This window comes from Grammomys surdaster, unplaced genomic scaffold (assembly GCF_004785775.1).
Source record: "Grammomys surdaster isolate TR1022 unplaced genomic scaffold, NIH_TR_1.0 322, whole genome shotgun sequence".
Taxonomy (NCBI): Eukaryota; Metazoa; Chordata; class Mammalia; order Rodentia; family Muridae; genus Grammomys; species Grammomys surdaster.
The window spans coordinates 567,140-578,694 of NW_021604741.1; the positions used below are offsets into that span (position 1 = coordinate 567,140).

The following is an 11,555-nucleotide window of genomic DNA, read 5'->3' on the forward strand; positions in this document are numbered from 1 at the left end:
AGTAGAAGACTACAGTTTAATTTGCCATAGCAACATTTCAATATACAGGAGATCTCAAAGATTCTCAGCAAGAACCTAACTGAAATTTGAAATTTACATTAGCCGCATCATGGTATAAATTCACTTTCCAAACATTTGCTATTCCCTGGGTTTGTATCTTTTACTACAGAACAGCCCTGTTTTGGAGAGAGTTTTACACGCAGTCTACAAGAGAAAGCTGAGAGAAGAAGTCTGCCCCAGCCAGCCAACCTGCCCTGCCTTCGCGAAGAGCACATCTGGAAGTGTTTTCAGGAGAAGCCTCTGCCTGTACAAGGTTTGGATTCCCAGCTGCTGAAGGAGTGGAAGAAACCCGAGCCATTCAGTCAACGCAAGCGGAGGTGGGTGTGGACGGCTGAGGCACACTCTCGGAAACAGCGAAAACAGCACAGCGTATTGGCAGTGGGGCTCATGAGACCTTTGGGATTTCCAATGGGATCTGGGAAGCAGCTGAAGCAACGGGAAGCTTAGCCGTCCCGCGAGGCCAGCCTCAGTTTGAACGCTCAGCTCTGCAGCAGTTCTGGACCAAGTGGCCCAAAGCCTACCCTCACATCCACCAGGTAAATAGAGCAATTACAAACAAGATACTCTTAACATTTCGCCTCCTCTGTCTGCAGCACTTTGTTTATTTTGCTGTGAACTCAAAGAAGCAAATCAGAGGTGGGAGACTGCCCCCTTCACAGCCTCAGCCTCCAGAAGCTCCCTAGTTTGTAATGTAACATCGTAAAGAACCTTTGTATCGCAGCAAACCCAAGACGCTCAGTGTACAAGCTTTTCACATCTTGCTATTTTTGCAGAGTAGAGGTTAGCTCCGTTCTCCCATCTCTGCCCTAATAGTGACCTGTTTGTTTGTTTGCATTGGATTTTAAGCTTGGAGACCTGGAGTTAGACATGACAGAAATCAGTGTTCGCATTTAATGTGAGTCTGTTTCTGAGCCAAAATGACATAACTGAGTTATGATTCATCTTTTTGGAATCTGTCCTGAGAAACTCTTCTGGGGCCTCCATATCGAGTAAGAGAACTGGCAGTTACAGAATTCTGTGGTTTTGTTGTGGTACATCGACAATGTTCGATGTAGCATCCAAAGACTATCTTATGTTCCTGTAAGCAGTGCATGCAGGATGTTAGGCCTGTGCAGCCTGCTGGCCAATGGGACGCTGGTGGGTTGGTTTCGCCTTTCTCTTTCTTCTCTAAATGTTTTGGTATTGCATTTGTGTGCAATATCCTTTTGGTATTACATAATGGAATTCTAATCCTCCCTCTGATACAGCCAACAACAGAGCTGTGCCCTACAGTAATGAAGGTGTGGGCTGTGTGCCACCTGGGAGGACTTTCATAAGCCTGATTCTGGTCATATCATATCCATGTGCCTACATTTCCTTATCTGAAAAATGGAAATAAAGTGATACAATGTAACATATGGCACACAGATACAAAGTAACATGTGACACAGATACGAAGTAAATGTGACATACAGAGCCTGCTTCCAGGCTGATAATGACAATGAAGGCCACAGAAATGACACATGCTGCCCTGATGCATTCTTCCTCTGACATTCTGATGTTTCAAGTGTTTCTCATCTCCCAACATGTCTTTTTCCCCAGGATCCTGCTTTCCTCATCTCTCCACAAAAATACCTCCCCCCTCCAGCTCTCTCTCTCTCTCTCCCCCCCCCCCATCTTTGCTCTTCATCCCCCTCTCTGAAAGGCATGTTCATTAAGCCACTGTTTCATTCCTCATTTCCAAGAAACATCATTCTCTGTTGCTTTGTTGATGTCAGAGTTTTTCAAAGAATGTTCAGGAGAACATAGCCCCATGGGAGAAGGAGCTCCATTCACCTTTGGACAGAGCAAAAAGTAGAAAAACACTTGAAAGATCCTGAAAAATGTCTCAACAAAGAATACCATTTAAGGACATTTAGCACTCGGCAGTCCCCAAACTTGAGCCATTTTATAACATACATGAATGTGGCTTGGCACATACTCTGGGCCCCCTGCCTCATTCTGACCACACTTGTTTTCATTTTGGCCTCTTTATGAAATCCTATTTGATAGCACACCTGGTGAGCAGCCACGAGGGTGCTGTGTTTTTCCTCTAAATGCTATGGTCTGTGGTTTGGATCCAAAAGTTCAAGCACTTAGGACTTGATCCTTATGTCAGTTTGGGGAGATGGTATAGAAGCTTTAGGAGTGATGGTGACCCACAGGGGACATTCACATCACTCCAGGTATCCCTTGTTCAGTTACACAGCTCATGATATTTCTTCTAGTGCATTAAACATAGTCTCTAGTATTTAAATCATTCAACAACAGCTCGTGGGCACCTCTGCCTTTTTTTTCCTATTACCTTTGGAGACCAGGTCTTTCCCAGATCCCACCTGCACCCGTGGCAGATTTGCTTAATCAACCATCATCTCTCTTCTTCTAAAATAAGAGCCTGGTGGTAGCTTTAGATTTCTCCTTAAGTTGGCAATCCCTAAATCCTCTATCAACTGATTGGCATTGACAAGTAAAATAAATCTTTGGGGCTCTGAATTTTGAGGTATTTTCCGTCCCACTTTTTTTTCCTTCTGTCTTTTCTTTCAAGACAGAGCTAATCTACCATTGAACACTGCCTGGTCTGAAAGAACTCTTCTCAGATCTTCACAGGAGCTGCTAAGGCAGCTGTCCATGCACCATCCTCAGAACTGGGGGCTTTAAACGTACACCATGTTTCTCAGGTCTAGCTCAGCTCTCTGCGCACTCTCCCTTACCTCTCGTCAAGGCCTGAGGCCCTCTGTCTCCTTTCTTCTCTTGAAGCTGCCACTGTTCAGTACTTTGCCTTGGGAGTTCCTCATTCCTTCACTGACTCTTAGTACCTCCCATCGCTACCTCCTGCTGTTCTGAAGACAGGGTGACAAGCTTTTTTTTTTTTTTTACAGTGGACAATTATTGACTGTTATCACACAGAAAACATGACTGGGAGCAGGAACAGTAACCAGGTGTCTTAGTTAGAGTTTTCGTTGCTGTGAAGAGACACCATGACCAAGGCAACTCTTATAAAAGACAGCATTTAATTGGGGTTGGATTACTGGTTCTGAGGTTCAGTCCATTATCATCATGGCAGGAAGCATGGCAGCATCCAGGCAGGCATGGGGCTGGAGGAGTTGAGAGTTCTACATTTTTTTCTGAAAGCAAACAGAAAACTGTTTTCCAGGCAGCTAGGGGGAGGATCTCAAAGCCCACTGACACAGTGGCACACTTCCTCCAACAAGGCCACACCTCCTAATAGTGGTATTTTCTGGGCCAAGCATATTCAAACCACCACACCAGGGAAGCTTAGTTATGTAGTAGCCAGTAGAGATAACTCCTGAGGAGATGAAGAACTTCTGGACTTAGTGTCAGATTTGAGGTGGTGGAGGGACTCTCAGGTTGGAGTTTGTCTGGCAAGAAACCCAGGGTGCTCATGTGTAATCTCCTGGGAGGCACTGTCAGCATTCTGGCTCTTCCTGAGAAACCTGGAATGGCAGGGATGGTTTTGAGCAGAGCAGAGCACCCAGCACAATAGTCTGAGTCACAGCTTCCCAGGCTCACCACAACTGCTTGGCTGTAAACCTGCTGAAGGGAGATAAGGCAGTGTAGTACAGTCAAAAGATAGTGTGGATCGATCGACAAGGTGGAGGCCCTGGAGGTAGCGATAAATCTGGGTGCGTTCTGAGAGCCAAACCAAGAGGATGTGTGTCAGTGTTTGTGTAGATACAGAGAGAGATGGGAGATGACATCCGGTCTGTTCTTTTGTTGGGATAATTAGAGACATGAGGCTGTGGATAACTGGTTTGGGAAAGACTACGGGAGATGTGTGCTGTGGGGGAAATATCAGGAGCTCAGACTGGGATATGTGGTTGCCTTTGGGCAGCGATGCCAAAGTGTCCAGTGGGATTTAGGAGTACGGAGACCATCTGGGAGACTCAAGCTGGGGGCAGAGATGTGAGTGAAGCTGTCATGTATATAGTGTTTGAAACTGTGAATGTTTAAAACACAGTAGTTCCTCAGGAGGAAGGTAAGAGAGAAGAAAGAAAACCAAAGACTGGGGATCAGGAGGTAGGAACTAAAGATATGGGGACAGTGAAAGAGACAGAACGTGTGCATACTGAAGGTGGGGGGAGTGAGGGAGCTAGACAGTGTGCGGGGAGTGTGTGCAGGAGATGATGGGGCTTGTGGACCATCTTCTATCATCCAGGAACCTTGATAACCCAGACAGTCTTCTCATAGACTGTCCCTGGTCTCACTTCTCATGCCATTGAGAAAAAACACCCAACAAAAGCACATCAAGGAAGAAGGGGTTATTTTTGTTGATGGGGCACATGACAGGGAAGGCAAAGGCAGTGGGGTGGGAATGGGCCATTAGGGAGCCCAGAGCATTAAATGGATGCTCTACCTTCTTTCTCGCCCAGAGCGATGAATCAATTCTCCGCCTTCTTTCTCCTTTTCATCCTGTCCGGGACCCTGGCCCATGAGACAGTGCCACTCCCAGAGTGAGTGTTTCTGCCTCAATTAAGCCTCTCTCGGGAAACACACTCACAGACACAGAGGTGTGTCTCCTAGATGATTTTCAGATCTTGTCAAGCTGACAAGATTAACTACCACAAGGGCTGTCGGGATGGCTCAGTGGTTACAGCATATGTTGCTCTTGCAGTTACCGTTCCTCTGCTGTGATAAAACACTATGGCCAAGGCAACTTGTCGAAGAAAGAGTTTATTTGGGTCTATGGTCCAGAGGGTTTAAGAGTCCACAATGGCAGCAAGCAGCAGGTATGACAGCAGGAACACAAGTGGAGACCTCGTATCTTGAGCCACAAGCACAAAGCAGAAAGCCCACACAAGAATATAGGCAGCACCTCATTCAAACCACCACACAGAAGACATATGCAATTCCCAGCACTCACTAAAGCCTCTAACCTCGATGGGCATTGTCACTCGTGTACACAAGCATACACATGCACATACTTAAAAATAATAAAATGTTTTTAAAAAATCCATAGTCTTAGACCTTGGATTTTCTATGAATTCAAGTCTCTGCCTACTACTCCGTATGGTTGGTTTTTAAAAAAATCTTTTGAAATAGATTTATTTTATGTATATGAGTGCTTTATCTGCATGTACACCTGCATGGCAGAATTGGGCATCAGACTCATTATAGATGGTTGTGAGCCACCATGTAGTTGCTGGGAATTGAACTCAGGACCTCTGGAAGAGCAGTCATTGCTCTAACCGCTGAGCTATCTCTCCAGCCTTATTTTTGGTTTATAGCCCTGGCTGTCCTGGAACTAGCTCTGTAAACAAGGCTGGCCTCAGAATCACGTAAATTAGCCTGCTTCTGCTTCCTGAGTGCTGGGTCTAAAGGTGTGCGCCACCATACTTGGCAGATTTATTTATTTTTAGATTGCATATATGAGTGTTTTGCCTACATACATATGGAGTGGAACATGTAAATGCAGTACCAGTGGGGGACCAGAAGAGGGCACTAGATCACCTGGACCTAGAGTTCCTGGACCTGCCCTGAGGGTGCTGGCAGCTGAGGTTTCCTGGAAGTGCCTCTAACCACTGGACATACCTGCCTATAGAGGTCAGAGGGCAACTCTGTGGCATTGGTTCTCTCCTTCCACCTTCACATCTGTTATTTCTATCTCAAGCAGGTGAGCAGTGAGACTTTTTGACTGACAGTGACTGACAGTGATACTCTCCCCGTCAGGTACCTTTGTGGAGAATTAATTAATTAGTGTGTAAGTTTATTGTTGACGTCTCTGCTGTGTGCCATCTCTCTGCATCTGTTTCTATGCCAGTGTCACACTGTTTGGAATATAATTTGACCTTAGGAAGTGTGACACGTAGTTCTTGTTCAGGAATGTTTTGGCTACACGGGGCACTGGTACCTCTGTGTGAATTTTAGGATAAGTTTTCTGTTCCTTCGAAAACATCACTGGGATGAATCTGCAGATCCCTTTGGCTGGTACTTATGGACATCCTGACAAGAGTGAGCCTTTTGATCTCAGTTAATTTCATTGAAGGATGATTCATATTAAGTTCCAGAATCTTAAATCTAATAGAGTTGTCTGCTTTACTTGTCAAGGAAGGGCTTTAGACAGTTGGAGTGATTTCCTTAGGATCTGCCAGTGCCTTATATTAATGAGGCATCTGCTGTTGCCACATAATGCTCAAAGACTATTCTGTGATTTAAAAAGTGATTCTGTGATGTTTTTTGCTTAGATGAAATACTACCTTATGAAAGTGTTGTAGACGAGTATGGTGAGCTTAGGGACTCAGCCAATCCTGAGTGCCTGTCACAATTGCTGGTCTCCACCTCTCCCTTTCTACACACTCTATAACAGCCTATCCCTTCGCCCCACATATATGTATGTGTCTCCTGTGTTCAAGAATATATTCCTGGCCGGGTGGTGGTGGCACACGCCTTTAATCCCAGCACTTAGGAGGCAGACACAGGCGGATTTCTGAGTTCGAGGCTAGCCTGGTCTACAGAGTGAGTTCCAGGACAGCCTGGGCTATACAGAGAAACCCTATCTCGAAAAACCAAAAAAAAAAAGAATATATTCCTATGGAACCATAGAGTTTACACTGAGGAAGTGTAACATCGATGCAGTGGTATTTCTTTACCTTTTCCTATAAGACAGTTTACCACTGGTGTTAAATTTGCAATCAAGAGCCGTTCACTTAATCTCATTCTCAAGTCTCTAGAGATGTGCCAATATTTTTTAAAGATTTATTTTTATTTAATTACATGGCTGTGGTGTTGGATGGGTGGGGGATGAAGTGCAGAAGAGGACAGGAGGCTAGAGGCTTTGGATGCTATGGGCCAGAGTTACAGGCATGAGCTCCCGACATGGGAACTAGGGACCAAACTCTGATTCAGTCCATTCTTCATCACCGAGTGGTCTCTACAGTCCCAAGGTTTTTTTTTAACCTCTTCTTGATCCCTCTCTGCTCACTCCTTGCTTATAAACCCCAAGGGAGTGGTGAGACCTTCTGATTCCCTCCTGTCTATGCTAGAATGTTGTCAGGACCAGTCTTGTGCAGGTCTTAATCCAGCTGGTCTCAGCCGCTGTGGGTTCAAGTCTGTAAAGGTTCTGAGCTGCCTGGAAGACAGGATTCTGCGATGTTCCACTCCTTCCTGTGGCTCTAGGTTCTTCCCACCCTCCTCTTCTGTGATGTCCCTTGAGCTCGGAGCGGGTTATATAAATGTCCCATATGGCCGAGTTTTCAGCAATCCCCTGTTCCCACTGATCTGACATATTGTGAGTCTGGCAGTTACTCACTGCAAAACAAGCCTCTCCGATGGAAGTTGACAGCAGACCAGTCAATGGGCAGAAGCGTAAGTATTTAGAAGGCAATTTGACAAGCACACTGTGCTCATTGAACAGCAGTCAGCCTTTTAGTTTTCTTTCAAGACAGCCACATATTCAAAGAAGCCCAGACAATTCAGAATGAAGCACAATTCGGAGTTGACCATGCCCTGCTCTTGACAGAATACATGAAATGCTGTCTGTTGGAGGGTATATCCTGGTGTCCCTCACATCCTGGGACACAGAGTTTTCATTTTTTCTGCTGTTGATGATGCTGAGTTTGTTCACTTTATTATGATGGGGTTTTCCATCCCAATTCTTGAGAACTCCCCCTTGCAGTTAATAACTAATCTTAGGATGCTGTTTCGAGACTTGAAATTTCTTGTTTCCCAACAACCTCTCACTAAACTGTCAAGGTTCATTTTCTTCCCCTGAATTAGTTATTAAGCATGGTGGTTGCAAAGTGATGTTGTAGGCACTGTGCAGGTAAGGGATCTCAACTCTCCTAGGGCAGTGATCTTCTGTATGATGAGCCAGGATTTGAACCTTGGCTCATCTGACTGCAAGGCCCCGTTCTAATCTAGTAACATGCCAGGCATACGAGAGAATGATCTCTATTTTGGTCCTATGACTGGAGAATTTCTATTGTATTTGCCACTGGGATTCTGAGGCCTGTGAGGCCATGTTAAAAGAGAGGAGATGAAATTGTAAAGCGAGGAGGGTACAATTTGAACATGCCTGTTCCTCCCAGTGCTTCCCACCGAACCTTACACATGCCAGGCAAGCAGAAACACTTTCCACCCTCCACCTACTCTCTATAAAGCAGACTCCATGTGGGAATGCTCTGCTTCTCAAGGAGACGCCACGTGGCTTAGGGCTTCCTACACTCCATCTGCTTCAGGACCATGCCTCCTCCTCCACTCATTGTCGGACCTTGCTATTACAGATGCCGGTGCTCATTTTATGAAGTTGCTTGGTTCACCTTATGGAGATCTCAGAGTTGGCAGCCTGATAAGGAAAGACGAGCCCCTTTCGCAGCTGAGCCAGCACTCGATAGTTAACTAGTTGGGTCTCATAGTCACAGCGACCTGGCTCACCTTACATGTGCACAGTGAGATGTCATCATAATAAACTCCATGACCCAGAGCCAAATTCACTGGCCCCGGGTAGGATCAAATTGGCCCCTAGAGAGAATTTCAGAACCTTTGGGTTAGTGCATTTTCAAAGCTCCAATGGCCAGTACCTGTTCTACCACTGTCCAGTTGTGTGACTTTGACCTTTGGTAGGAGGCTGAAGACCAAATAGAATAAGGAACCCCAGAATCCAGAAGCAGGAATTCCATGGGGAATTCCAAAAGCAGGATATGGTATGTCATGGGGTCTCTGGGCCACATTTCTTCACTTAAAGAATGGAGCATGTGCCTCCGCTTGAAAAGAATTGTAAGAATTGAAACAAGCCATGGACCCAAATGACTTCTGGCCCCCAACACACACACACACACACACACACACACACACACACACACACACACACACACCATATTGGCCACAACAAAGAATTTGCAAGCAATTGAGCCTAGCCAAGCATAGTGGCACGCACCTTTAGTCCCAGCACTCAGGAGGCAGAGGCAGGTGGATCTCTGTGAGTTCAAGGCCAGTCTGGTCTACAGAGTGAGTTCCAGGGCAGCCAAAGTTTGACTGTAAAAGCATGTCGCAGAAAAGGGAAAAAGAAAAGAAAAAAGAGAGAAACTGAACCTTGTTCAAGCAGTTCCGGGGCAAGGGGGAGATGTGTTGGCTGAAGTTGAGGTGCCTAGAGGGGACACTTTCCTCAGGAACTCTGGACTCAGTTTCTCCTGAGGTACCACATGGCTTCCTCCAACAAAAGGAGGAACCATGTGCCCTGAAACCATTCTGAGATGACATTTCCCCCAAGAGTTAGATAAATTGGCATCACTTAGAGTTGTAAATGTATTAAAAAAAAAGACCCGAAACCTATCTCCCTATCTCAGAAAAACCCTACACAATGGGCCGTTTCAGCGAGGGTGAGGGTGGGCCACCCAGGTGCATGCTGAGCTCCCGGGTGTGCTGGAGAGGCCAGGGAAATTAAAGGGATAGTGTGGTGGGATATTTATAGTAAATTAAAGACTTGCCTCAAATCCCTGGGGATGAGAGTTGCCTGGATCAATGCCAATCAATTCTCACTGCATTCTAGTTCAGAAGCCCTGGTGTATGTCACTCCTCCCCTGGAGTCTCGGCTGCCGGTTTCTAAAGCTCATTATTTGTTGTCCGAAGCCTCCAGTCAAATGTCAAGGTCAGAAGTTCTTCTCAAAGATTATACATTAGATAGTGTTAAGGCCCAGGCAGCTGTTACCTGTCTAGTCTACCATTCTGTGCTGTTCCTGAGGAAACTTTCTCATGTCCTGTTACTCCTGTTACTAGGATGTTCTGTGCTTTGGTGTTCTTGGAAACCAGTCACAATAGAAGTCAGTAGAACTGCTTTGTGGAGTTAGCCACAATAAGCTTTGACCTGAACCAACTGCCTTGCAGCACTTCCTGCACCTGTGTATGAACTTTTATGAGTTTTGCTTTTATAAGCTGCCCCTGGGATAGACCCCAACATAAGAAAGACATCTGCATCAATATAAGAAGCTGTTGGGAATAAGACCTACATTTTGAAAAGGAGTTGAATAAAGTTTAAGTTCCCAAGACCTCCCTGGGAATTAACATCCTATGTTACGTGGCAGAAAAAGACATGTACATGGTAACTGACATCCTGTTGACAAGTTAAGAAATGAATTTTTAGCAAAGTAAGTCCCCTGCTCAGTTGAATACCCCAACCAATGGGAGCAGGATACTTGTACAACAAAGATATGTTCGTAAGGAACATGTCCCTATCCCTAAATCCTGATTGGTGGAATAACTTGGCACAGATGTTTGTGGATCTCAGGCTTAAAAGCCCTATAGGATCTTAATTCAGAGTCTCAGTTCAGGTCTTGAGTCTGGAAAGCAGGCCTGAGTGTCACTTTGGTGTGAGGTTCCAAATCCCACACCAAGTTGAGTGTCTCTGCCTCCTGCCTGTGGATCAGGATATAAAGCTCAAAGTTACATCTCCAACCTTGTCTGCCTGGATGCTGCCATGCTTCCTGCCATGATGATAATGGACTGAACCTCTGAAACCCCCAATTAAATGCTTTCTTTTATGAGTATCCTTGATCATGGTGTTTCATCAACACAGTAGTAACCCTAATTAAGCTATTCTCGAATTCAATGTGTAAAAAGAATTGTACGAGGATGCTATGAGGTGATGGGACTTGAATAAGGGGACATGTTTAACAGAAATGTTTTCATGTGATTCAGTCCTTTCTTGTCCTCTTGACCTTGGTACATCTGAGGACATTTTGAGGAATTGTGGGAAGGTCTGTATGTGTGGTAGGTGCGCATGGGTTGCACCAATAGGCCTAAAGAGGTTATTGGCTTTCTTGTTCTATCACTACCCATGTTATTCCTTTGAGATAAGGTCTCCCATTGAACGGCTAGACTGGCTGGCCAGCAAGCCCTGGAGACCCTCCTGTGTCTGCATGCCAACACTGTGGGAGGTACTGGTGCACATGCATCACACCCAGCTATTCATGTGATGCCAAGCCATCTCCCCAGCCCCATTATTGGAACTTTATTTGATGATACACGTTTCTTTTTAGCCAGTCATGGCTTTCTGGATATGGGGTCATTGTTATGCAAGTGTAGAAAACTCCCAAAGCTCTGTGGATTCTCTTGCTTTCTGAGAGGACACATTTCATCCTTGAAAACCATGAAATTAAAAATTCATGGTGCTGGAGATATGGCTTGGCAGTTAAGAGCACTGACTGCTCTTCCCGTGGTTCTGAGTTCAATTCCCAGCAACCACATGGTGGCTCACAACCATCTGTAATGGGATCTGATGCCCTCTTCTGGTGTGTCTGAGGACAGTGATAGTGTACTCATATAAAAAGTAAATAAATAAATATTTAAAAGAAATTCAACGCCATAGGAAAAACAGACTTTTTTCTCTTTCTTCCTTTTCTTTCTTCCTTTTCTTTCTTTTTTTCTTTCTTTCTTTTGTTCTATTTCTTTTCCTTTCCTTTTTCTTTCTTCTTCTTCTTCTTCTTCTTCTTCTTCTTCTTCTTCTTCTTCTTCTTCTTCTTCTT

General features: G+C 45.1%; 1 protein-coding gene across 1 annotated transcript in view; it reads left to right on the forward strand.

The window, feature by feature from the left end:
- The first annotated feature begins 441 nt into the window (after positions 1-441).
- Positions 442-11,555, forward strand: part of Glt8d2 (glycosyltransferase 8 domain containing 2) — a 31,416-nt gene continuing 20,302 nt past the window's right edge. Inside the window, exon 1 of the mRNA XM_028778061.1 lies at positions 442-596. The gene's annotated coding sequence lies outside the window, so the exon portion shown is untranslated. The remainder of the gene's footprint in view (positions 597-11,555) is intronic.